This window comes from Rhineura floridana, chromosome 5, assembly GCF_030035675.1.
Source record: "Rhineura floridana isolate rRhiFlo1 chromosome 5, rRhiFlo1.hap2, whole genome shotgun sequence".
In the NCBI taxonomy this organism is placed as follows: domain Eukaryota; kingdom Metazoa; phylum Chordata; class Lepidosauria; order Squamata; family Rhineuridae; genus Rhineura; species Rhineura floridana.
This window is the reverse complement of record NC_084484.1, coordinates 48,931,328-48,959,324: the sequence shown is the minus strand read 5'-3', so window position 1 is coordinate 48,959,324 and position 27,997 is coordinate 48,931,328. Positions and strand designations below refer to the sequence as shown.

Sequence of the window (27,997 nt, the reverse complement as noted above, 5' to 3'; positions counted from 1 at the left end):
AGAAGGCCACTTCTGCTGATCTCAACATCTGAGAGGGTCTGTAGGGAAGGAGGCAGTCTCTTAGATGTTTGGGGTCTAAGTCATTTTGGCCTTGAAACACTAACATGAACACTTTGAATCTGACCTAGAAACTAACTTGCAACCAATGCAGTAGCTTTACAAAAGGGTTTATATGAGATCTAAAGTGAACCCCAGCCAGAAATCTGGCTGCTGCATTTTGGACCAGTTGAAATTTCTGAGTAGTCTTCAAGGGCAGCCCCATGTAGAACGCATTGCAATAATCCAGTCTGGAAGTTACCAGAACAGTACCAGAGTATTGCAGCCAAGTAATCTCTCCAAAAGAAGCCAAAGCTGCTGAACCCGCTGGAGCTGGAAAAAGGTATTACTAGCCACTGATGCCATCTGAGCCTCCAGTGACAATGTTGGATCCAGGAGTACCCCCAAGTTGCAGATCTGCTCCTTCACAGAGAGTGCAACCCCACCCAGAACAGACCATCTCCCCGCATCTTGGACATGAGAACTATGAACACATAACACCTCTGTCTTTTCATGATTCACCCTCAGTTTATTTGTCCACATCTAGACCATCACTGCCTCTAAGCACCAATACTTCAACTGCCTCTCCTGATTCAGATGGAATAGAGAAGTGGAGCTGGGTGTCATCTGCATATTGATGGCTCCTCACTCCAAATGTCCTGATGACAGCTCCCAGTGGCTTCTTTAAATAGTATGGGGGACAAGATGGAACCCTGCAGAACACCATAGTTCTCATAATGTCAAACAATAGTCTCCCATAACTACTTTCGGAAGTGGTTCTGGAGGTATGAGCAGAACCACTGAAGCACAATGCCTCCAACCCCCACCTTCCTGAGATGCTCTAGAAGGATACCCTGGTCAACAGTATTGAAAGACATTGAGAGGTCAAGGAGAACAAGCAGGGTTGCATTCCCCCACTCTCTTCTGAGATAAAGATCAAGATCCAAGTATACATGTAGTTGGCTGATATTTCCAAGAGCCTTGCCCACATCCCTTGGGGGAAGTTGCATGCATGGCAAAGTGCACATGTGTCATTTCAGGCAACAGGGAAAAAAGAAAAGAGACAACACTCATCATGGAATCTGGAGTGGTTCTGAAGTGGACCGATATGAGTCCACTTGGTGCAGATCAGGTGAGTCTGCTTCAGAACTTGTATTTGTCAAGTTATAGTTGGATACAACCCATTAAATAATTTTTTTGGGAAAAATGATATTGGGAATGGGTTGAAAAAGTATATCCATATGACTACAAATAGGAAGCAGCCCTCAGTATCACCTTTGAAGCTTCCTATGTACTTTCCTTAGTAATAAAAAGCCTCCCTATCTCATGTTAGTTTAGTAATGTAAGAGTAGGTGAGAGGCTTCTTTGGCACCCTTGTGCCCACTCTCTGGTGCATCCAGAAAGTTAACAACGTGCTAGCAGCAGGTAGCTATTTCAGCATCTTGTTACTTCCTTGTATTTTGTAACCTTATAGGAATCTGGGGGTGGTGGAGGAGGGAATGTCATTGGCATTGTTTTAGCGGGAGGCCAGACTCAAAGAGAGGGACAAACATCTGCAGATATGGGATTTTTGCCAGCTAAATGTGCCATTGTCCAAATAAGGTATTTAGCCATAGTGGACCAATCAGCAAGTGCTGGACCAAAAAAGGGTTTCATGCAATTTCTCTTAAATATGAAAATTGTAGAAGTTGAAGGATTAAACCTCAGGAGCTCACAAAGTCTGCCTCAAAATCTGAACCAGAAAAGAATCTCCAGTCCCTGCCCATCACTGCAGCCCTCCCCTGTCCCTGGACCCCTAAGCACACTTCAACCTTGCTCCCTTTAGAGTTTGATGGCAGCAAGAGGCAGGGATGGAAGATCTGTCAATCTTGGTTATCTCCGTTTTTCATTTTTCCAACCTTCAGTTTGGTTCTCCACAATTTCTGCAGCTGAGAATTTCTCATATGAAACACATTTTGTTGTCATATTTATTTGTTGTCAACATATTTATTTATTTGTTGTAACATGTTTGTTGTATTTATTCCTATTTAACATATTTATTTGTTGTCAACCATGTTGATGTTTTCAAAAATGAAACAGCAGCATACAAACAAATAAATAAATTTGGTATGCAGTTTTGACTAATGTACACATTTTTGCAAGCAGATTCTTCTAATATAATGCATGCTGGTATGCTACTTTCACTAATGTATTCATTTTTATGCACACTTTCCCCTAATATATGCATTTTTGCAAACATTGCTTAATTGGAAAACTGCATCATAAAATTCGGATAAGTGCAAATTTCAAAGGATGGCTGTGTTTTGGTTTCATGTTGTTTCAGAATGCATTTTTTTTTTAAAAAAATCAGTTTCAACTGTGCCTCTTCTCAGGCATTTTAGTATGTGTTTTTAAAATGTTTTTAAATTTTATAAATTGTGTTTTTTAAATTTTTTTTGTGTTTTAAAATTTGTGTATTTGTTTTTAATGTTTTTAATTGCTGTAAACTGCCCAGACAGCATCGGCTATATTTATTTAAATAAATAAATAAAATAAACTGAATCAAATTTCTCTCCCATCCCTAGCAAGAGGAACAGTGACCAGGGAGAAGGGCATACAGGGAGAAGAGTGCAGACAGGGTTTTTTTAAAAAGAAATTCCCTCCCTCTTCATTGCTCTGTCAGGCTAGCTAACCACACGCCAGCAAGTAGGAGCTTATGGAAGCTGTGGTTTTCCCTTGAGCACTTCTCCTGCAATCAAAAACACCTTAAATTGATTACCTTTGGCTGGACTGTGAACAGACTGCCATACTTTTGACCGAAACAACCCTCTCCCAAACAAAGTAAGCTTTAATTTTGTTTGTTTGCTTGCTTTTAAACCGCTCAGTTTAAGCCTTATTTTGCAGCCAATGAGCCAAAAGTATTAAGTGGGTAGCTAATCATCTGAGCTATCTCTAGGAACTAGTTGTTTTTCTGAAAGAGTTAGATAAATAAACCATTTGCTGATTCTATTAGCGAACTATCAACATCCTCTTCTCAATTACCTCTAGGCAAATCAAACTGATTTTTCAAATAAAATCTGTTAGTATCTGGACAAATAATTAAATGAGTCATTATTATTTTAAAAACACAAAGGCAAAAGCTAAGGAGCTACTCATTCCAGCAAAGAGACTAAGAACTGTTTCACTTTCATTTAGGTACAAAAATAGCACTTTCAAAAATTGTGAGCGTATCAGTGCAGGAAATATCCTCCCTGCATATGCCAGTCTGAATGTGGTAGTCTAACCTCCTCACTAACAAGCTAGTTTTGAAGGAACGGGCATTTTCACATGAAGGAGGACTCAAACATTTGATTCTCCATCTGTAGACTAACAATAGATGTATCATATGTGATTTGCCATTTTGAAAACCCAGTTAGGCCCAAGGTTCTGACCTTCATTGACTCAGGAGGAATGTTTCCACAAACATTAACTTTGCTGGGAATCCAACTGAAAATTAAAGTTGGTGAGTTCTACTTAATATACCACTGTGTTTTGAGGATTATGTCCAGCAGTGCCAACATGTATTAGATCTGGTAAGGCTTTTTGAGGTGCATACACAGTGAGGTAATCACCAAAAAATTTCATCTCTAGCCTAATTCAGTGCTGATATGCTCCATGACATTCTAAAATGGCATACATCGTGTGCATGGCCACTCCGAAGTGTTTCATTGTATTGAGTTAAATGAGAATTCCTCTCAGTTAAGTGTGTATAGAATTCTTGCAGCCCTAGGCCTGAAGGTGTTTGGAAGTCAATTGGAGCATTCAGAGTCATGAGCTGCTGATGGAGAAATTATCGGACTTAATGGTTAGGTAGGGGTATATCAGGGACAGCCAATGTGGTGCCCTTCAGATGTTGTTGGACTCCAATTCCCATCAGTCCCAGGCAGCAAGGCCCATGATCAGTGAGTCCACCAGCATTGGCTATCCCTGCGGTATACAATGCCACTATGCCAGTGATAAAGGTGAAAATTCAAAATAATAATTCATTTTTAATCTTCAGTAATGGGTGGGGTAGACACATCTACAATTATTAGCTTTGTACAATTTCCAGTTCCATTTTAAAAAAGTAGAAAGCTGGTTATTGGGGGTACAAGATGATTTTCTGAAAAAGGCAACTCATTCCTATGAATGTTTTCGTTAAAGTTTTTTAAATGCAGCTTACTCCCAGGCAAAGGATCATAGCGTTAGCATTTTAAAATTTCTTTGCCAAAATGCTTGTAAATAAATTTGAAAAACAAGAGATCTCTGGTTTGTTGCATAACGTTTGGAAATACAATCTGCAAAAACAATAATTTAGATTTGGAGACGTGTCCTTACACCTCCACACACACATTTACAGAAAACTAGGGAGGAAAAAAGGCATTTATTTATTATTGTATTTCTATCCCACCCTTCCTCCCAGTAGGAGCCCAGGGCCGCAATATTGCATACATGCAGTTTGCTACATGACTCACTGGTTCATAGGAACATAAGGAGCTGCCTTAAACTGAGTCAGATCATTGGTCAGTATTGTCTACACTGACTGGGAGGGGTTTTCTCCAGAGTTTCAAGCAGGGGACACTCCCAGTCCTACCTGAAGATGCCGGGTGTAATGTGAGTAGGAACTCAAGTGAATTAGAAGCAGTTGTATGGGGAATCCGTTGGGGGTGGGACCAGTAGGAAAACTAAAGTAGAGCTCTTGGTTATGTTGCAACAGACTGTTCAGTAAAGTTTGTTTCTTCTAAACAGTGTTTGGAGTTCATTTCAACACTTGCAAATATTACACCGGGGACTGAACCTTGGATCTTCTATATACAAAGCAGATGTTCTATCACTGAGCTGTGACCTAGACAGCCTCCCCCCACATGTAGCAAAGCAATCTAACATTTAATCTTAGCAAAATACAGTGGTGAAAGTAAGAGAACAGATATGTAGAGCACCAGGCCACATGCATCACTAAACATTCACCACAGGCTGAATATGAACACAATATGTCCCTTAATAAGTATGCCTCAGTTCTATTTCTTTTCTATAAGCCTGAACAAAACCAGGATAGATAGGATAGTCATGTGTGTGTTTCTAAAAGGGAAACTGCTTGGGGGAGGGAGGGGGGATGAAACCTTCCAGTTTATTTGTGCAGTCTTACGTTTGTTGTGTGAGTAGATAAAGTAGCTTGAGAGTAAGTTCCATTGAACCCATAGATATGCATAGGATTGGACTTTTCATAAAGTCATTGTCCATCACATCAAGGGCTGCTGGATACAAAATGACTTCCATCTGGGATCTGTTTAAAATTTCTCATCATGGCCACTTGCCTTCACAAGGCCAGCTGTTCACGCGTAGATGCTTGCACAGCTTCTTCATGTGCAGATTACTATGCATATATTGGGCCATTTTCTCCATGCCACTGTAAACCAAATGTCTGTTTCATATCCACGGTTCTTCCAGAGGGACCTCAGAAGCAGGTTTAACTGCACACATCTACGGGAATTTCATTACCTGCAGCATGCAAGGTATGTAATTTGATTTCCCAAAGGCATATTTCCAGGATCCAAACGGGGACCTTGCAAAAAGAAGGGCACAATGTTCCTGTAGTTTTCAAATGCCTGGTTGAAGCAGCTTCACAAGCCAATTCCTTGATGCATTTTCACATCTGAACTCTCTGTGACTTTTCATGAGCCAGCTCAGTTTCCTGTGAAGGATATTGGGCAAATTGCTCTTAAACAGGGATGCTAAACAAAAACATGTACCTTGTTAAATAGTTCTTAGCAATGGAACGCCATTTTTGTTTCAGATCTACTTGGATTAGTAAAAGGATGCCTGTTCTTCACTTGAAGCATGCTAGGGCATTGATACCTGCCCAATCCAACATTCTGTTCCTGGGCCATCTGACTTGTTTACACAAGTTGAATTCTTTTTTGGCTTACATATTTGCACAACACCACACTCAGAGTTGATCATATTGTTTAACCATCACAGCACTTATTATCCAAGCCCATATCTAATTTCCTACTTAATTTGGACCTTTATCCTGCTCAGGTAATGTTTTAAAGAATGCAGTCTCAGTGTCTGTGGGATCTAGGAAAAAAATTGTTTTAGAGTAGTTTGAGGAAGGGCCATAGCTCAATGGTAGAGCATCTGATTTGCATGCAGAAGACCTAGGATAAATCCCTGGCATCTCCAGGGACGGCTGGGAAGGAGTCCTGACTGAAACCCTGGAGAGCCACTGCTAGTCAGTGATACTGAGCCAGATGGCCCAATGGTCTGACTCAGGGTGTAAGGGAGCTCCTTCTGTTCCTATGTAATAATGCTATACACTGGCTGAACCATCTTTTCCTCTGTGTACATACCGAGTATAATCCTGACATCTGTGGTGAACCAATTCTTCCAGTATTCAAAACTTTTCCTTCCAGGTAAATATGTATAAATAAGTAAATGGACACAAGTTACAGAGCCATCTTAACCTTCATGCAGGCATATCACTACTTATGTAAGAAGATCTCGCTTGACTAATGCAGGTGTTTAAAATCTGAAAGATATAATGGAAAGATATGTCATAACTAAGGCTACAGTCCTACACAGAATGATAAAAACATGAATGTGACGCTCAGGGTTTGCATGTGGACAACTGCATGTACCTTAACCACGTGGGTTACATTCAGGCATTGTGCCATAACAGAGCCTACTCTGGTATCCTCTGTTGTGTAGCATCCATGATAAGAGGGCAAATCAGTACAATTTACTAGTGTGTTAAGCCATGACTTCAGTGCAGTTGGATGGCCTTTGCTGTATGAGTAACATCTGTATATAGCTCCTTCCCATGCGTACCACCTCTCCCTGACATTTTTTGAGAAGTCCTTAAAACAAACTAAGCATTCCTGTGCATATCCAATAAGAGTTGGCAGAAAACTCCAACTCTTTCTAGGGAAAAAGAGTATGAATGAGGCGGCACTGATGTGCCCAGTGGGAAAAGAGGCGTGGTCCTGTAATTCTAATCTAAGCATCACATTGTTGCAATGTTTGTAAGAGTTTATAAGCTTTATAAAAGTTACATGCAAAGATTCTCTAATAATTTTTGGTATATAAAAACGAGACATTGTAAAAAATATTTTCAGTTTGTGACAGTTCCAAATATAAAAAATAGTAACATGATATAATAAGTAATGTTTTGCCCTGTCTTGTATTTTATCTGCACTGTTCCAGGATATTTTCACATTTTTGATAAATAAGCATTCAGAATAAAAACTGCAATAAGGTACTATAGGTTGGGGGAGGGCTTGCTCTGTGATCACAGTATTTGATTTCACAGAAGGTAAATCCTATCCATCATTTTGTCCTTTGCTGTCAGGAAAACAGCTTCAAGTTTAATTCTATAAAGCAGGTAATAAAACAGGCAGAGTCAAAGCAGATCAATTAAATTAACAGCCCAAAAGAAGAAATATATCAGTTGTGGATTTTTCACATTAAAAAAAAAAAATCCACATGGAAGTCAAATTGGATGTGCAGTACTGTTGGTGTGAAAAGGGTGGGTGTGGGTGAAATTAAAAGATACTCTGCCATTTGTCATTGTGCACCCATTCATGCCAGCTGCACAGGGTGAATTTGTCACAATCAGCCAAGCACTGTTGCGCTATGTCCATTCATTTCAGCAAAGCTTGCACAGACTGTCCTGCAAGTTCCATTGAAATGTATGGAGGCAGCAATGCCTGGAAGGCTGCATCATTAGACCAGCAGACAGTCCTGCTCTGGGGTGGGAACGAAGACTCTGCATTTCATGATAATGTTACACTCAGCCCACTTCTCTGTACAGGGAAAAGTTGCAGTAGGAAGCATGCTTACTCAGGTTTTGTTTCTGTTCAAGGAGGTCACTGGATGCTTATTGACGTTTTGCAATATTTGTGTGTATTTGCAAATACATAAGTTGAGCATAAGTGGAGGCGCAGCTTAAGTGTTCCAACAGACAGCCAGATCCACTGCCCCATCATACTGGGTTTCTGGACAGAGGCAGTTAGCACTCCCAAATGTTGTTAGCTTGCAGAGCCACAAACTCAGCTCTCTGTGGCACTTCCAGACATTTGCTCTTCTTGTGTGGGACTGAATCACATGCAGTTAATCGAGTTATGCAATTAAAGATGATGTGGCACTCTTGTACAACAATCCTGCTTCACACACCCTCACATGCACCCCCATCAGACTTTTTATGATAAAGAAAGTGACAGGAAAATGCAATGGAAAGTGTGGAACATCATGTAACCTCCCCACTAACAAATCAGAATGAATGCTTAATAAATAGTCAGTGTTGTCTAACGTCCCTCCAAAATTTCTACAAGCAAATCAGAATGAATGCTCAATAACCAGGTAATTTGGAAGTGACCCAAGTCTCTGTGCCATTCTCAGTCTCTCTCAATCTACAACCAGGCCCTTGGTTTCCTTCACACCAAGGGTAAAAACATATACACTGTTCTGCTGGTTCCAGTGCATCTCCACCTCTCTCTTCTGAAAACAGGGGCACACAAACCCTGCCCCAGTGGGAGCAGTTTGAGCGCATTTTTTTTAAGTCAGTTTTAAAGAGATTTTGCAACTGATCAGCAGATCAACATGTTCCTCCTCCAGGTGTGGCGAATGGAAATGCTTTGCTCTGGTGACTAGTGTGTTCACAGCCCAAGATTAAAAATTTCAGTTATCAAAGTGCATGAGGGGCGACAAAATGGCTCTCACATTCCAGATAACAGGTAGATTTCTCCAGTTGTTTCCTAATCATTGTGGACTGTTGATCTGTTATTTCTCCAACAAGGAAATAATATCCCACCTTGTCAGGGCCATTAAGGCAATTATCAGCAATGTTACTGGCTCCATTAACCTCTTCTTGTCTACACCTGCCCTATATTGCATCTTTCCAGTCCTATGATTTGATTTGAAGTGGCCTTTAAGTCTCCTTTCCAGCATAAAAATTATTTGATTCTCTGGATATTTCTTAGTAGACAAAGGATCCTCTTATCTGAATAGTTAATAAAACAAATCAAAGGATATAATGTGCCCATTAGTGTAACAGAAAGCTCTAAATCCCCAGAAATCTGTAACTATGATGAACGTTTATATGGTTCACTGCTGTCTTAGACCTAGTAAATTACCATTAATGCATACTTAAAATTACATTTTGTAGATCTTGATTTCTGATCCAATTGAGAGTTTTACTCTTTTTCATTCACTTTGTATCTTGCAGCATACCTGAGACAATCCTATGCTTCACAACACAATGACCTAATTTGCACGCCATGCTAAACCAAACCATGGATTGGTGTGAAAGCACAAGTGTGTGGGCTGGGCTCCCAGTTGTTTTGCTGCTGTGCTACACTGAGCTAAGCCATAGTTTGGTTTAGCATGTCATCCAAACCAGGGCTTGTAGATTAGCTCTCTTGGACAAACTATGAGCCATAAACCAGAGGACAAACTTTGGTTACATCTCATGGAGAGAGTTTGTGGTAATAAATAAAATGGAATCGTTTGAAACAGAGTATCCTAGAGGCCAGGGGGATCATATGCACAACAGCCATTCTAGAATAGTCTATCAGACACTATTTCTGAGTATCTTTGTGAATATGTTAATAAACAAATGAATAATTAAGTATGTAAGTCAAGGAATGTGTAGTCAAAATCACTGTTCAATGGTTTGGTGGGCTGGGCCAAAGAATGTTCTTTTTCAATATCAGATTGAATGCTGGCAGAGAAATATCTTATTACTTCCCAATTCATATTTTTTAGGCAGCTTAAATATCACACATATGAAGGACTAATAAAAATAAATATGGGTGGAGTTTTAAAGCCCTTACAGAAGAGGTTATTTATTTCCCCCCATATGGATGTGTGTTTATACAGTTCCTGACACTCATAGTCAAAGCGGATGCAGCATCTGTCCTTCAGGCAAGGTCTGGAGTGGCATTACATAAAAGCTTTAAAAACACGAGGTCAAGCAATTCATGTCAGGTTACATAGCCAGTGAATTCCAGAGTTTATTTTCAGTCTACCCTGGGACTTTTCAGGTTTCCTGCTATCATTGCTGGACTGTAACACCTCTCCCTTGACTAATTTCTTAGCAATGGACTCTCCTGAGTAAAAGTAGAGAATGTATTATAAATCAGAGGGAACGCTTGCCTAACCCATCAAATGTATCCAAAAAACCTCAGTCCATAAGCAATATATTTATTCAGTGAAACTAGGTGAGGACAATAGCATTGGAAATATACCCAAGCTTGTCTTACTACAATGTTTAAAAAATGGTACTGTTTTATAACATAATCTTTTCTTAAAAATTTAAATTCATGTATGTGTGGTCAATGAGTTTAGTTCAGCTCTCACAGCTCTGGTTCACGTGTGTTACCTGGAGCCTTTGCATGATGGTGAGAGAAACATTCTGCCACTGTAGAAGGGTTCCACATGAGCAAGTCTTGCTTTGCAGGAGACTTGATGATGCTGCCTTACTCCTCGTAATGTCTCTGGTCTAGGGGTGGGGGAGAAATTTGATTCAGTTCTCATTTAAATAATAATAATAATAATAAAATTTTATTTTTAGGCCGCCTATCTGGCCGAATGAACGGCCACTCTAGGCGGTGTACATAATTAAAAATACAACATATAATACAGTTTTAACATAGAATACAATTATAATCCACCAACCTACATCTATACACTAAAGGCAAATCTATCAAATCTCCCCTTTCCAAAACAATATGAAAACAGAAACAGCCAGTCTTTGTCCTTTGCACTTATCTGAATTTTGTGATGCAGTTATCCAACCAATGTTTACCAAAATTCTATGATGGGAATTTCTGATGGAAAAGTGTGCATAAAAATGAATATATTAGTGAAAAAATGCATACAAAAATGCATTACGTTAGGAAAAATCAGAGCTTGGAAGTAACTCATTATTTTTAACGAGTTACTTGTAATTCGTTACAATTTTAAATAACGAGTGGGTAATTCCATTACATTTGGCAAGTAACAGAACGACTAGTAATTTCCCTACTTTTCAGCTGCAACTTTAACGTTTCCACGTTAGGTTGGACGTTACTTGGGGGTGGGAACAAGGAGAAGTCAGCTCCTGGCTGTGATTGGTTAACACAAGACATGTGCCTCACACTGATTGGACCTCTGCGCAGACTGTCTCTTCCCTCGTGATCTGTGTTAGGAGGCACGAGGGAAGAGGTGAATAGGCAGGGCCTGCTAGCGTCTGAGAGGAAAAAATGGACGCCGGAGGAAAAAGCCAGGGCAAGGACAACGGAGGAGAAGGCAGCAGCAGAATGGCGAAGAGCTGTGGAGGTGAGTGACGATGATTTGTGTGTGTGTGTGTGTGTGTGTGCCCCCCACGGCCCCTTCTGCACCCCATGGCATTTTTGCCCCCCCACCCCCCGTGGCCCCTTCTGCCCCCCCACTGCCTCTCCTTGCCTCGTTGCCGCCCCCTCCATCAATCACAAGGCACTTCTGAAACTTTGGCCTAATTTCAGAGCTTGGAAAAGTTACTTTTTTGAACTACAACTCCCATCAGCCCTAGGCAACATGGCCACTGGATTAGGCTGATGGGAGCTGTAGTTCAAAAAAGTAACTTTTCCAAGCTCTGGTCTACTTCTCTTCCTTCCCCCCCTTTTTGAACTCTCCCCCTTGTTCCCATGCATAGCTGTGTGCTGTATTTATCCAGACAGAGCACTCCTAAATGTCGGCTAGCTTTTTATTGTATATTTATTTGAACTCCATCTTTCTTTTTATTTGTATTTTTGTCCTGTTTAATCACAAGACTGAATTGTATGTGGGACAAAAACTGTCTCAGTAATAATAATAATAATAAATAATAATAATAATAATAATAATAAATCATTAGGCATATAATAAATGGCTTAAGGCTGATTTTTTTGTTCTTGGCAGAGATGAGGTGAGAAGTAGGGTCCTTGCAGCTCCTCCTCTCAGTCCCCCAGCTCTCAAACTCATGTTCTGTGAGAAAGAGAGAGATTCCCAGTCCCAGAGAGAGATAGACTGTTGACAATCTCTGCTAATATCTATACAAATGTACATAACATGCATCACCTGAACTCACATGATCTAGAGTTACCTTAGATCTTGCAAGATTTGCAAATGAGAAGCAATAGGGTTTTATATTAGTTCTGATTGTCTATTGGGCAATCATAGGTTATATTTTTTTTCATTTTCTATGGCAAAAACTCCAACATCAGTGGAATTTATGTGATGTGTTCTAATCATTTGAATTTGGCTAATGAATGCTTTATTCTTTCATCAGAACTTTAGCAGTAGTACTAAAATATTAATAAAAAAGAAAAGGGAAAGAAAAAATACTTTACATACATCATTCAGCTGTATTGCTAATTATAGATATAGATATAAAAGATAAACGGCATTTTGTCAAAAGTATTTTTGTCTACATTTTATACCTCATCCTTGATTTTCCAAGCTTGGCATGGAATGCTTCTCATACAGAATTAATTTGAAATGCTGCATATTTATTATCATAATCATCATATTCAAAATAAAAAATATATGTACCGCCTTCAAGTTGATTCCAACTTATGGTGACCCTATGAATAGGGTTTTCATGAGGCTGAGAGGCAGTGACTGGCCCAAGGTCACCCAGTGAGCTTCATGGCTATGTGGGGATTTGAACCCTAGTCTCATTTTGTTCTGACAACAACCCTGTGAGATAGTAGGTTAGACTGGCCCAGGCAGGGTTATTCAGTGAGCAAAAATGATGCAAATAGGATCTCTTTTAATTGTGCTATTGACCTGCTTACTTCCACTCTGACTGGGGGATCTTGCAGCATGGGGAAGAGATGGGGGCACATCACAGCTGAAGTTCACCCATATAGGAGCATTATCTCTTGTTTATTACAGAGACGCCTGTTGCAGGTTTTGCTGCTGAGAGCAGCAGTCAGTTAGTGCGGCCACTTGAGTCACAGCTTGTTGATCCTGAGGAGGCAAAACTAGAAAGTGAGGTTCAGAAAGGAGGCCCTGTGCACGAGGAGGAGGAGGGCATGAAGCAGTGCCAGTTGCCCACAGCCACATCTGCAGAACAGCAAGTACCATGGTTTGGCTTTGAGAAAGCTTGTACATTTGTGAGCCAGAGTGGGAAAAATGTTGTTGTACGATGCAATTACTGCCTTCCAAGGATCAAAGATCTGAGATCAGCTGTTTCCTCCTCATCCAATGTGAAGAAACATTTTGAGGTAAGCCTTTGTCATGCTGGTCCTCAAAGAGTGTCCATTGTCTATTTATGTTTCAATTGTGAAGTTCCTCTTCCATTTTTTCTTGGATTCATGCGTTGTTCTTCTTCCTCAGAGGGCACACCCTGAGAAGCTGAGAGCAATTGAAGAAGCAATAAAGGCAAGGAGACGTGGCCTTCCTGAACCAATGCATGACACCCCTCCTCCCAAAATGCTGAAGCAGCAGCAGACAACCCTTGAGAGGTGGGGATCTGGCAGGGAGCCTGTCACCCAGAGCAGTCTCGACAGGAGAATCATTGATTTCATTGTAGAGGAGACATTACCACTTCAGACTGTGGACAAACCATCATTCATTAATCTGGTTCGCATTGGACTCCCCAAAGATCTCACCATCATATGTGCCAAGACTCTGACAGACAGAATTGAGAAGAGAGCATGCCACATGAGAGAAACTCTTGTAAACCAAATGGGTGCTGTGGCATATATAGCAACCACTGCAGATTGTTGGACCAATGGCAAGAAGAGTTACTTTGGGGTAACAGCCCACTGGATCAACCCAACTACCCTGAAACGTGAGGTCGGGGCCTTGGCTTGTAAGCGTCTGAAGGGGCGCCATACATACGATGTCCTTTCAAAAGCACTGCATGATGTACATGTGCAGTACAGGATCCACAACAAAGTTATGTGCACTACTACAGACAATGGCTCCAACTTTGTGAAAGCATTCAGAGTTTTCATGGCCAAAGAACCAGTGGAAGCTGCAGGCACCAGTGACGATGATGGTGATAACCAGGAGGAGGAGGAGGCTGAGGTGGAGTTTGTGCCTATCTGTGAGATCCTGGACACAGGACCTGAGGCAGAGGAAGAAGCTGCAGACTCAGGAGAGGATTTTGTTTTACCACCACACCAGAGATGTGCTAGCCACACCCTCAACCTTGTGGCAGCACAAGACATAGAGGCCATGCTTTCTGACTCCTCCAAAAGTAGTCTTCTTGGTCCTTTCAAGAAACAGTTTCGTTCCTTGATGGGAAAGTGCAGCAACTTGTGGTCCAAGCAGAACCAGTCAGCCCAGATTACTGAGTATATCCGTGCGCAATGTGGTGTGTATCTGAAGGTACCGAATAAGACCAGGTGGAATTCCACCTTTGATGCGTTGAAGCAACTACATGAGCTCCTGTCAACTGTGCCACTAAAAATGCATGCCATAATGGACCGCTGCTCCTTGTCCAGGATCACAGCTGCTGAGATTGAAGTGGTACAGGAATACACAGAGTTATGGAGCCACTAGCCCAGTCCCTAGATATCCTGCAACAGGAGAACGGCATGTTCATGGGGTATTTGCTACCAATGCTCTGCAATCTGGACCGCAAGTTAGAAGGACTGGAAAACAAACCTGAGAGGTACACATACTGTTTTCAGCTGCTGAGAGGTGTGCGCGAAGCCCTAAGAAAGCGGTTTGCAGCTATCTGGGAGGACAAGAGGCTTCTTCTGGCAGCCTGCCTACACCCTCACTTCAAACTAGATTGGCTGGAATCGTGTCAGGCCGCCACCCATACCAACAAGTAAGAACATTAGGGAAGCCCTTTGGGTGGATTACTCCAAGGGAAATGTTGTCTCAAGGGAGGCATCAGAGGGCTTAAGGTGGTAGGCAGGGGCTGGGCCTTTTCTTCCTGGGGCTCCTCATCACAACCTTGGGTTGCTGCAGGTAATCCTTTTTTTTTCAATTAATTTTTATTTAAATTTTCAAAACCAAAACAATACAAAAAGAAAAAACACAAATCAATAACTAATACAATAAAAAAGAAGAAAAAATAAAAATATTGACTTCCGATTTGTCGTAGTTCAGCTATAAATCTATAATATATAACAAGCCTGTCTCTAAATAGATTATAAAATCACCTTCCTCCAGCGGTTATCTTAGTTGGTTTCAAATCTCATTAGCATCATATCATTTTATTCTTCCACAAAAAGTCAAAGAGAAGTTTCCAATCCTTGAGATATATGACCATCATTTTTTTTCTAGATAAACATGTCAATTAATCCAACTCATCAAGTCTACTAAGTCCAGTAATTTCAAATCGCTCTTCTTCCATTATCCATATTGGTTCCATCTTCCATCTTCCGTCTTTACGCACCTAATAATCTTGCTGTCATAGTCATATAATAAGAGTCTGATAGGAATTTCCTTTATCACAGATATTTTCTTGCCATCAATTCCGAACGTATCACTGAAGTATTGTTGCAAAGCCGCATCTCTGTTCCTCTTTTTTACATGATACACTAGCACATCTCTTGAAGATTTTTCCATTGACACAAAACAGGGATTTATTCTGTTAACTTTCTCCATTTCAAGTTCCATCAAGTCCTTCCAGTCCAAGAATTTTTTTGAACCAATAATATCTTTATCTCCAATCTCTTCAATTCCTTCAGGGACAGCGCTGAGTTCCAAACCGTAATATTTGTCTCCAGGATCCATCACAGCCAGGAAATCCAAATCTTTTTCCATATCCATATTTAATCCAATCTCCATAGTTTGAACCTTGGCTTTGATTTCTCTTTCATCCTTTTTTGGTTTTCCAGATCTATCTTTATTCTCCTTTCTCATAGATTCCTGAATTTCTTTCAGCTCCTGTCTCATTTCGCCAAATTCAATTCTCCACACTTGACAATCATTTCTCAGTTCTTGTTTTATTGACTTAATCCCATCCATTATTTTCTGAAACATGTCTAAAGATTAAGTCCCTTCTTGTACATCCATGATCTTCTTAATTGTCATTCTTAAAGCCAAAGGAACAAAACTCCTTCAATTTTCAATGTCCCAAGCAAAGAGCATTTTATTTCTTTATCCAGTTACAAAGGAGTTAATCTTTCAAACCAACTAGCGTCACACTCTAGACAGCCCTTATCTCTTATATGCCCAGAAGTGCAAAAACAGCTTTACTTCACAGCGTCCAAATAACTAGTAGCAGAGAGAATGAGCAGATTCGTCAAAAAAAAGTAGATCAGAAAAAATAGTCCCAGACATATATTACACAAAAGTCTTATAAATCAAAAAGATTTCTCTTTTCTCTTCCAATCAGAAACCCCCCATCCGTTGTAATCGTTATAATGCTATTTTCCATGTCAGCTTTTTGCAATAAGAAAAAAGATAGGCTATTTTTATATTCTTCCCCCTTAGTTCCGTGAGTAAAAAAAAAAAGGAAAGTTTTGGTTTACCCAGGTTTTCTTAATTGCTGTTCCTTTGACAAATCTCTTTAACTGTAGAGATAAGAAAGTGATAAGCATAGAGAGGAGAATGCTTGCCTGTTAGTCCGTGTTTCTTTAAAGAAAAAAAAACGGATCACTTTTACAGCTGAGCTAGCTAAAAATCCTCGCTCTGTCCGAGCTGCTGGGAGACCTTCTTTCACAGACAATTCTGACGAATTCCAGTCTCCAACAATCACAACAAAGCTATGTGGGAAATCTCACGTTTCTTCCTTATCCAGAAGAAATTATCCCCAGTCAAAAAAGACCCTTCTGACTGGATTTAAGGCTGAAAAAGTTTCATCCAAGACAGGAGCCCGTCTCAGAGGCTGCACAGGCGGAGGGATCCTCCGGGAAGACCTTAAGGGTCTGCTGTGCTGCCCCATGAGTGTGGTGACTTGGTCACCTTCCTACCTTCCATGTCATCATCCACAGGCTCAGGCTGGACCCTGAACCAGGGGACATGACAAGCATCAGGAAATGAAGAGCAGATGATGGTTTCCTAACATATATGTGTTAACATATCCTCTCTCTTTCTTAGATACACAATGGAAGCCTTGTTGAAAGCTGAAATAAAGATGGGTGTACTTAATGAGGACAGTGATCAGTCTTCAGATAAAGACCAGGAAGGAGATGACTTAGAAGATGACTTCTTTAACTTTCTGCCCCAGGGCAAGAAGTCAGCAGTGGACACTGCTGAGGAGGAACTGGTGAGATACCTGACGTCTCCCAGCAGGGAAGTGTCATCACTCCATGGCTTTCCACGTGTGCTGCGGTGTTTTTTGCAGCACAACACAGGCATGCCTTCAAGCGCCGCAGTAGAACGCCTGTTCAGTACTGGTGGCAACGTAATGACTGTAAAAAGACATTCCTTGTCTGACATGCTCTTTGAGCATCTTGTTCTTTTGAGACATAACAGAAACATATTATAAAAGCATTTCAAGTGTAAAATTTGATTTCAAGAGTTGGGGTATCTTCATTGCTTGGGGGGATGTGAGATTCTGGTATGCCATTATGTTAATCTTATGGATAATTTTTTTTATTCTACTACCCCCTGTGTGTGTGTGTTTATTTTTAATATTGTTTTAGGCTTCTTAGATGTGCAGCAGCCAAGGCCAGCACCTTGTAGGAGTTTTTTTAAAAAAGTAACTGAAATGTAATTGTAGTGATTACTTTTGAGAAAAAGTAAAGTAATCAGTTACTTTCGGAGCAATTGTAACTGTAACGGTAATTACTACTTTTTTGGGCCAAGTAATTGTAACTGTAATTTATTACTTTTTAAAAGTAACCTTCCAAGCTCTGGGAAAAATGGCTTGCAAACATGTGCACGAGTCAAACTGCATACAAAAATGTGTTTATTAGGAGAAATTTGAACTAAAATGCTGATGAATTTTCATGAGAATTTTTTTTTAAAAAAATTGAAAATTGCTGCAGAAATCTGGAAAACTAAATTTAAAACTGGATAACTGAGAAACTGAGAAAAACAAAACTGACAGATCCTTCCATCCATACTCAGATCTCATAGCATCATTTTTATGCACACTTTCCCATCATATATGCCTCTGAAATGTTTTCCCAGATCATACACGGTCTTCATCATCTGAAAGCAACAAGGGTTTTTTTTAATGTGCAGTTGGATACAAAATGTTAAGTTGGGGAAAATGTGCAGTTGGAAAGCTGATAATGTGCCGTTTGAAAAATGGGGGTGGGAGGAGTTAAGACACATCAGGTGCATGTGTTTCTTAAGCACTTAAATGACAGGCAATGTCAAGGACAGCATGTGCAAAAATTATACAAGGATAGAATGTGTTCAGTGTCCATACTTAAACTGCCCGAACCATATTAAAACACCTTCTTCTTTTAGGCTGGAACCTCCTCTTCTTCACCTTGATCTTTGGGCAGGAAACATTTCATCACTTCCTTGTAAATGCCCTTAATCCTTTTGTGTGTGTGTGTGTGTGTGTCTGTTAGTTACTGAACTCAGGCAGATTACCAAATGAATTGCTACTGTTTAGTAGATAAGTACTATTGACTTCTATGGAGAAACCACCACTTATACAGGGTGTAAGAAAGGAGCAAAACACACTTTGTGTTGGTTCAGGTTTTTTGTTTTGCTTTCTTTTTTAGTGCGGGGTGTCTGATGGGGAATTTGTGCAGTTGGACATTCCCCTGCCATTCTGAGGTCACATCCACACCACATATTTAAAGCACTATTATACCACTTTAACAGTCACAGCTTCCTCCAAAGACCCATGGGAACTGTAGCTGTTTGAGGGATTTCCTACCAACCTGTTTCATTCTGTTGTTTTCAGCTCAGTGCTCTAGTCTATCAAGTTCACTTTGAATTTTGTTTTTATCTTCCAGAGTATTAGCTATCCCTCCCAGTTTTGTATCATCTGCTAATCTGATAAGCATACCTTATACCTCCTCATCCAAATCATTAATAAAAATGTTGAAGAGCACTGGGCCCAGGACTGAGCCCTGCGGTACCCTGCTCGTTACCTCCCCCCAGTTTGAGAAGGAACCATTGATAAGCACTCTTTGAGTATGATTCTGTTGTTCAGCTTTTGATCAACAACAATTCCAAGATCCTTCTCACGTGTAGTATTCCTGAGTCAAATATTCCCCATCTTATAACTGTGCATTTGGTTTCTTTTTCCTAGGTGTAGAACTGTGCAATTATTCCTGTTACATTTCATTCTGTTTGATAGCCCAGTGCTTCAGCCTATCAAGATCACTTTGAATTTTGTTTCTGTCCTCCAGGGTATTAGCTATCCCTCCCAATTTTCTATTATATGTCAGTTTTCATAAACATTCCCTGCAAGTCATTAATAAAAATGTTGAAGAGCACCAGACTCAAGACTGAGTTCTGCAGTTCCCTGCCAAATTTCAGGTGAGTAGATCTGGGGATTTTCATGTCAGCCACCTTAAACTTTGCTTTTACAAAAGATAGTTTTAAAAACACTGTAAATGCTCAGTCATACCAATTCTCATACTCCTGTATTTCCCCTGTTCCTTTCTTCAACATTTTGGAAAAAAATTAGGGTTTTTTAAAATTAGGTTTGCAATCCTAGACATGAGTGGGTAGCTTTAGACAGGCACAGGCTGGCAACACAATGAAGGTAATATGCACATAGGACATGAAATTTGCGGGCATGGTAGAAGAGATTAATCATATCAAATTTCAGGTAGGTAGTTCCAGGGGATTTCATGCTAACCAACTTTAAAATTTGCTTTTTCCAAAAATGAGTAAAAAAATAAAAGACTGAATGTTCAAATCATGCCATACTTCTGCTATACATATATAGATAGCATCAGGCAGGCCCAAGCTGGCAGCACCATGGAGATAATATGCATATGGGGACATGACATTTAGGAACATGGTAGTCTCTATAGAGGTTATTAACACTGACAAATTTCAACTGAGTAGCTCCAGGGCTTTTCATGCTAGCCACCTATAGCATTTGTTTTTTACAAGAAAGATTTTTTTTTAAGAAAAGTCCGTCATATAGGGGGCATCATCATCATCATCAATTCTTAACTCAGAATGCTGGCTAATAATGCCCATAAACTTTGGCTAGATGGATGATGATGATGATGATACGTGTATAGCCACAAGCTGTCTGCTTATTGTTTGTGGGTAGCCACTGGAAAATAATAATATAATACTGAATTCAGAACGCTGTGGCTAAATATGCCCACACTGTTCAATAATAATTCTAAGCAATAAGAATCAAATAAAATAATAAAAAACAGAGGAAAAAACTTTTTTAAAAAATATGTAAATAAGGATAGGATCGGTATTGATTGGGAAAAAACAGAAAACATACACAAGCTAAACAAATACCACCCAGCTCCCACCAAAATCTCTAAAAGGCAGAACTTACAAAATATTTCTGCATTTTAAGACTTCACCCCTTCCAAGCACAATGATTGAAAAGTGTTGGGTAGGGTGATAGCATTCTTGCCTTCTTCCTTCTCTGCCCACCCTGGTGTTCTCCATATATGGTGTTGCAATTGCTCTTCTTTAGAGACACCCTATCTGAATTCATTAGAGACTGTTTTGAGCTACAGATCTGTACAGATCTCTACAAATCAATTTGGGACTAGCCAATCCACTCTGTAGAGATTTGTAGCTGCTACAACCCTATCTGAACAGCATACACATAGGACCAAAGCAACCCGATTTGGTTTGTGATTTGTACAAATACAGTGCACAGCTCTTACAAAATCTCCCACACATATCTGAGCTTTCAACAGGAATCCTCAGGTACAACTGGTGGTTCAGTTTGAGTGCAATCTTCTCTTCATGCCATTCACTTTCCCCCCATCCCAATTATCTCCCATTTTCCTCTCCAAATCATCATCGCTGTCACCACCAACACCACTGGTTCTGCAAGGGCTCCAAGGAACTCATAGTTTGCCTGTGCTTGTGCTTTACCCAGAAAAGTTACGTACTATATGAGGCCCAGTAGGATCTACAAGGGCTCAGCCAACACTTGTTTTCCCATCATAATCTTTTTCCTGCATGTTTATAAATAACAACCTCACCATGTTATCTTAAAGCTGTTCTTTGAGACTTTGTAAGGAAGAAGAAAGCGATTCTGATAACTTGCTGCAAAGGACAACCTCCAGATTCACAACAGACCCCTGAGAAAGAATCTTCTTCTGCACCAGGAATGAGGAAAACTGTGGCCTATCATATGTTGTGGTCAAACAACCTCCTAGAGGGCCACAATTTTTGTCATCCCTGTTCAACCTCCTTTTCCTACTCCCTCCATAGACCTAACCAAATAATTGGTGGCCTAAACTGAATTGTATCTATGTATTTAATCTGTGCATTTTTGCAGAGCTTGGAAAAGTTACTTTTTTGAACTATAACTCCCATCAGCCCAATCCAGTGGCCATGCTGGCGGGGGCTGATGGGAGTTGTAGTTCAAAGAAGTAACTTTTCCAAGCTCTGCATTTTTGCAATAAAGCGCCTATTTTATAACTCTAAACCTAGGGTCCCCAATGTGGCATCCATGGGCACCACTACACCCCAAGACACTCCAGCACCCACCAAGGTCTCCTTTTTATTTTTAAAATAGGGAGGGGTAGCTGGAGTGTGATTGCTTGATTGTGGGACTACTTATCTTTAAGGGTGTGGCTGTGTTTTGGGGAAGGTGTAGGTGTTTCCTCTATTAAATTGGTATTTTGTAGTACCCATAGCAGTTTCTTAGATTTCTAAATGTGCCACTGGGCCAAAAAAGGTTGGGAACCCATGCTCTAAACTCTGGCTTGTTGTCTTGTTAATTCTCTTTCTCAGAAAAACCCAGTTTTTGCTATGGCGCACCATAACTCTTGGTTAAAGATCCAACACATGTTCCTGATGTGTAATTGTATAACTGTATACACATCAAGACAAGGAACATCATTTATTTATTTATTTATTGCATTTGTATACCGCCCCATAGTCAAAGCTCTCTGGGCGGTTTACAACAATTAAAGACAAATATACAAATTTAAAAACACATTTTTAAAAAAGCAATTTAAAAACTTGATTTAACAATAGGCATCTCCTGACTCTTTCTTTTTAGAGGATAGAAATACAAAGGACCTGAGGGTTAGATTATTCCTGGCCCACTGAGACTCTGACCTTTTGTATGCAAAGTATATGTTCTCATACTGAGGTATAGCCTTCTCAATAACCGGGAAAGGTCTTGATATTATATTGAAGAAAGCTGTGCCCATCTGTGTCAAGGGTAGGTACTAAGTATAACTGTGGTTGGATTTCATCTCCTTGATACTACTTAAATTTGTTTGAAGCTTTCTCAACCACTTGCAGATATGTACAAAAAATGTAAGTCTCATTTGATAGCAAGATGCATTGAACTGAGTGGGATTTGCTTCTGAGTAAACAGTTTTTGGATTGGGTTGAAAATCCAACAAGCATAACACTCGGTTTCACAGCAGGCTGAAGAACAGGTGGGCAGATCAAAGGGACCACAGCCATTAGCCAAGCCACCCATCTCTCTCTACATGGTAACACCTTAAAACAGAACAAGACAGTAAATTTCTTTTCTCTGCAATTACAATGCAGGTCAAAGAGGACACAACTAAATATACACAGGAAGACTTATCACTCAGCAGAGACACATCTTATGCCTTCTACCTGTTCGAGAGAAGGTCTCTTATTTTTTTCAAATTAATCTGATAATTTTACTCAATAAAACTTTGTTAGGGTGCTCTATCAATCTACTACTTCCTCTCTGTGAGCAAAAGCATTTCCTGACATCTGCTCTGGATTTGTTTTTCTTCCACATCTTCTGCACAAACTGCATTGGAGTGTTCAAGTATTACAGTAAGGTAATTCACTTTTTACTTCCCAAGATATAACAGCAGGGACTTCCTTGACCAGCAACTGATATTGGGTGCTTCCATAGATCTGTTTATTGAGCATTCATCTTAATTTGTTTGCAGGGAGATTAGACAATGTTGGCTCTGTTAATTTTAATTAACATTCACTCTGATTTGTTTGTGATGAGGTTAAATGATGCACCAAAGCAAGTGTTATCCCACAGTTTCCATTGTATTTTCTCATCACTTTTCTTATGACAAAAAGTCCAAACTTTTGGGAAAGCAGGTTTGTTACACTAGACCTCCAAATCAGCTTTAATTGGACAACCTGAATTTACTGGTATGTGATTGAATCCTACCACAAATAGCAACAGTCTGGAAGTAAAGTGCCCATATTGCTCATTTCTATATCATGGTTGGTGTCGTGAGCCACACCCCGGCTCAGTCCCAGGACTCAATTTCCCAAACCCAGGGCAATTGATCCTGGCAAGGCACAACCTGTGCCTCCCTTACCAGGGCTGAGTAACCCAACAACAACCCTGCAAGGTAGTTAGAGTGCTACCACCCCTTAATCAGGTCACCCACTCTGGGCAAAGGGGAAACCCAAAGTGCCAGAAATAGACCTGCCAAGGATTTCAACAGACAAGAGCCAAACTACACTCCTTGTCTTGGAGCCTTATGCAAAATATCCATATATATGGTAGTCCATGGTTAATTGTCCAAGGTACTGGATTCAGAGCCAAATCCCCTCCTGCATTGAACACACACTAGTAAATAAGAAGTAGCTTTATTAAATAACATGTAAGTGCATAATTACAGCAGCACAATGGTTCCTTAAAACCCACACCCTTGAGGGCTAGGTACAATACAGAGAGTTACAGTCACAAACAAAATAACAAAACTGTCTAGTCTAGTCTATAGTTACAAAGAGGTAAAAAGCAAAATAACTTCATGGTCCGACATCTCAGACATGTATAGCCTGGATAGCAGATGGAAGATGGAACCCCACCTAGGTAGCATCAGCAACCATAGTGAACATTGGAAAACAAAGACCTAAGCTCTGAATCCTTTTCTTATGGGAAAATGCCCAGCAACAGCCAGGAATTAATTAGCCGATCAGAGGGCTTTCTGATTATGAAACATTTCTGGAGTTTTCACACCTAATGGTCGCACACTCCCCAACTTTCCCAGGCCTGTGGCCTTGAAGTACCAGCCTCCATTGATAAGTCTTCTTGCTTGCAGCCTAATTAACTAGCTTCAGCTGTGAAAACTGCAAACTCATAGCATCTTGGAGGCCCCATCTCAGACAAGATGATTCCCCCCACAATTCTTTGCCTCAGAACCATTTTAGAACCAAGTATTCTTGACAGTTGGCATATGCCAATGGTCTGCATAAAAAACCAAATGTGGTGTGTATTTATTGCTAAAACATGAGTAGAATTCCAGAGATGCACCATGTTTTTCACAAATGTTTTTACAAAGAGTAGGAGAACAAACATGGTATCTTCATTAAGTCATGTCTTCATAGATTGTTTTTAAAGATGAGGGATGCTGCACTGGAAACTAGCAAGATATATTATTTATTTTATTTTGTAAAAGTAAGTTCAAATACAAAAAAGTTAAAAATCAAAGTACTAAAACAGAAGAGCCGCAGAATCAATACATCAACAATCAAAAGCCACTGTATTTCAAATACTTTTGGAATGCTCAATACAATACAATAATTGGAAATCCCTCTCTATTAATGTAGACTTGTTATAATATTTCTGTATGGTTTGTATACTGCATTTACTGAAATAAATCCACAAAAGATGGGGTGGGGGATCTGTTTGAAATGAAAATATTATTGAGGAGAAAGTATCAGAGAATAAGTTCAGACAAGAAAGTGATGAAAAAATGATTTTTTAACAGATAGAATGAAAGATGGGGATGCATCTGAAATTCTCATCTTAATTTCTTTCTGAATTTGGGAGTTAGAAATTACCTGTGCTGGATTCTGAACTGGAGCTGATGCCCTAGGACTCGTCGTTCAGTTTTTTAATTCCTGATTTCTTTTACTGATTGCTGTGTTCTGCAATTTGCTGCAGGTCTCAGTTCCTTTAGTTCATTTGTGCCTTTTCTTCCCCCTCCCCCACAAACACACTTATATGCTCATGCACATCAATAAAATGCTACAATCTGAATGTAGTTGCACATCTGGATGCATCAAAGTTGCATGCAATTGCACATCTGGATGCATCAATATCTGCTTCTGGGAAGTTTTGCTACTGCCTACAAGTGTCAATAAAACATCACACAAACATACCTTGCCCTTTCCAATCATTTCTCTTAAAGCAATCTCAAGTGCTCTGTTCTGGCCCCTTCCTAATATGTCAACAATGTAGGTATCAAGGGGCATGACAGCCTGCAAGGGGTGAGCATGTGTGTTCCTACTCTCTCTCTCTCCACATGATTGAGATCACGTGGAGAGAAACACCTGCATAAGCCCCATATCTACAATCACATCAAGATTGAATTTTTTGCAGTGTTTCTTTTTTCAATGCATACATGGGCATTAGTAACAGACGCAAAAAATATGAAAAAAGACTGAATGAGCTGAAAGTTGCAGCAAACTGTATGTACCAATTCCAGAATTAATTTTAGAAATTATTCTGTTTAAACTGATTTAGGAGAGCACAGCAAACCCACGGAACACTAAAAGTACTGAACTGGGAAAGTGATTACAACAGACAATGTAGAGTTAATAACATATTTAAACAGCTTGCGTTTCATATCTTTTCATACACTTTAGCTGTTTTCAATTATGTTATTAAAATGCATACAGTTTAGCTATATAGTGTAACACATATGGGATGCTCAGTTGAAGACACATCCTGAGTGGCCAACCAGATCCCTTGCAAGCAGGACGTGAGTGCAACAGCATTATCCCCAGTTGTAAGCAATTATCATAAAGTGAATCACCAAGTCAGTTGTGTAGAACTAGGAATGCAACATCCTGCCCCATAGAGCAATTTCAACTAAGCTCCCTCAGGCCTACATACCTGGTAGTAATCCATACCTCCTGAAAACATGGGAGGCGGTGGGGTGAGAGAGAGATGTTTTTTCTGGAAGTGAGGCAGAAATCTCACCACACACTTATTACCAATGGACATTTGAGTAAGTATGGATATATATACTCACAGACACACATATATGATACATATACTTTAGCCTTCAGTGTCCAGTTCTTGTTATTTTGCTATTCAGGATACACCTGCTGGTCAAGATATTCAAGGAGAAGTATCTCTACACTCTCCCTTTCTCCAACTTTAAACCAAAAAAGGAGAAAACTGCATCCAAGTTAAACACATACCCACACAGACATTTTCAGGAAAAATAGGAGCCACTAAAAGAGGAGTGGGGAACCTGATCTGGCTAGCCAGATCCTTGTCTCCCCTTGCAGGAGGGCCAAGTTCGACAGCTGGGCGGGGTAAAGAGCCCTGCATGGTGCTTTGAAGTGCCACTGATCGGCAGACTTGAAGTCACCGACCAAGCTGATGGGTGGTAACTTCAAGCCCACTTTCTGTAGGGATTGGCTTCACAACTGAGTTCCCCATGGGGAATTTGGTTGTGCAGCCAATCCAGCAGGCTTGAAGTCACCGCCCATCAGTCTATGGGTGGTGACTTCAAGCCTGCTTTCTTCAGGGATCAGTTGCATGATTCAATTTTTCACAGAGAAGTTGGTCATGCAGCTTATCTAGCCATATCTCTGCCTGCCTCACACCTGACATCATGTATGATAGTGAATGTGGTTTGGGGAAAATGGCTCTGTAGGCCAATTTGGGACCGATGCCACGCCAAATTTGGCCTCTGGGTCAGAGATTCACCACCCCTGCTTGAAAACTGTATCCCTGTTTAGGTAACAAATTCACAGAATCCTGGAGTTGGAATGGACTTCTGGGCCTACCCCTGCCAAGTCAGGAAATCCTCCACTACAGCATCCCTAATGGGTAGGCATCCAACTGTGCTGTCTGAGGAAGTGAGGTAATAAAGGGAGAGATCTAAGCCCCTATACTAGGGTTGCCAGGTCGGGACCATTCAAAAACCTGAGAAAATGGGGGTGGGCCCTAGTGACATCATGGGGCGGGCCCTAGTGATGTCACGGGGCAGGCCCTAGTGATGTCACGGGGCGGGTCCTAGTGACGTCATTAAACGTGATACATTGTATCAACCACAGTTGCTTGGAGCATACCATTCAAAAAAAAATTCTCTGATCAGAGATTAAAATAGAAATCTTACCTAAAATACAGTGTTCCTAGGTCCATCTGAAGTGACAAGGTCATTCTTTCTCACAAGCTTAGGGAGTATGGATGGAAAATGGAAATGGAATGCCTTCAAGTCGATCCCGACTTATGGTGACCCTATGAATAGGGTTTTCATGGTAAGAGGTATTCAGAGGTGGTTTACCATTGCCTTCCTCTGACTTTGGACACGTATACTTTGGACACATAATGAGAAGACATGATTCATTAGAAAAGACAATAATACTGGGAAAAACAGAAGGGAGTAGAAAAAGAGGAAGACCAAACAAGAGATGGATTGATTCCACAAAGGAAGCCACAGACCTGAACTTGCAAGATCTGAACAGGGTGGTTTACGACAGATGCTATTGGAGGTCACTGATTCATAGCGTTGCCATAAGTCGTAATCCACTTGAAGGCACATAACACACACATACAATATGAAGAGAGATTCCATTCTATGCTTATATGTAATTAACCTATGAAAGTGATTGTCACATAACGTCTACTAGGATATAAGGGTAGACTTATAGTTGGCTAATAGCATCATTGGGCAGAAGTGAAATCTCCATATTTTTAGAGATGATACAGTACATCTGACTACCAGGCATAAAGGAACCTAGGGGAAAGAGATCATCATGTCATGCTTGAAAAATTCTCGTTGTGTCTTCTGGCTGGCAACTATCGAAAGATAAAGTTCTGAATCAGATGCATCATTGTTCTGATACTGCATGGCAATTTTGTTGGAGTAGTGGAGGAATTGGTCAGAATTTAATAATCAGAATTTGGTGATGCAAGCCATGTTGCATATATGACACCCTGTCTTCTAATGATGAAAGTTTCTTGCTGTTTAATGCTAGAAGAGTAAGAGACATGACA

At 40.3% G+C, this 27,997-nt stretch overlaps 1 long non-coding RNA gene across 1 annotated transcript in view; it reads left to right on the top strand.

Annotated features, from left to right (window-relative positions):
* Positions 1 to 2,706: 2,706 nt before the first annotated feature.
* LOC133385813 (uncharacterized) overlaps positions 2,707 to 27,997 on the top strand; it is a 49,095-nt gene continuing 23,804 nt past the window's right edge. The window contains exon 1 of the long non-coding RNA XR_009762971.1: positions 2,707 to 2,856. This is a non-coding gene — a long non-coding RNA (uncharacterized LOC133385813). The remainder of the gene's footprint in view (positions 2,857 to 27,997) is intronic.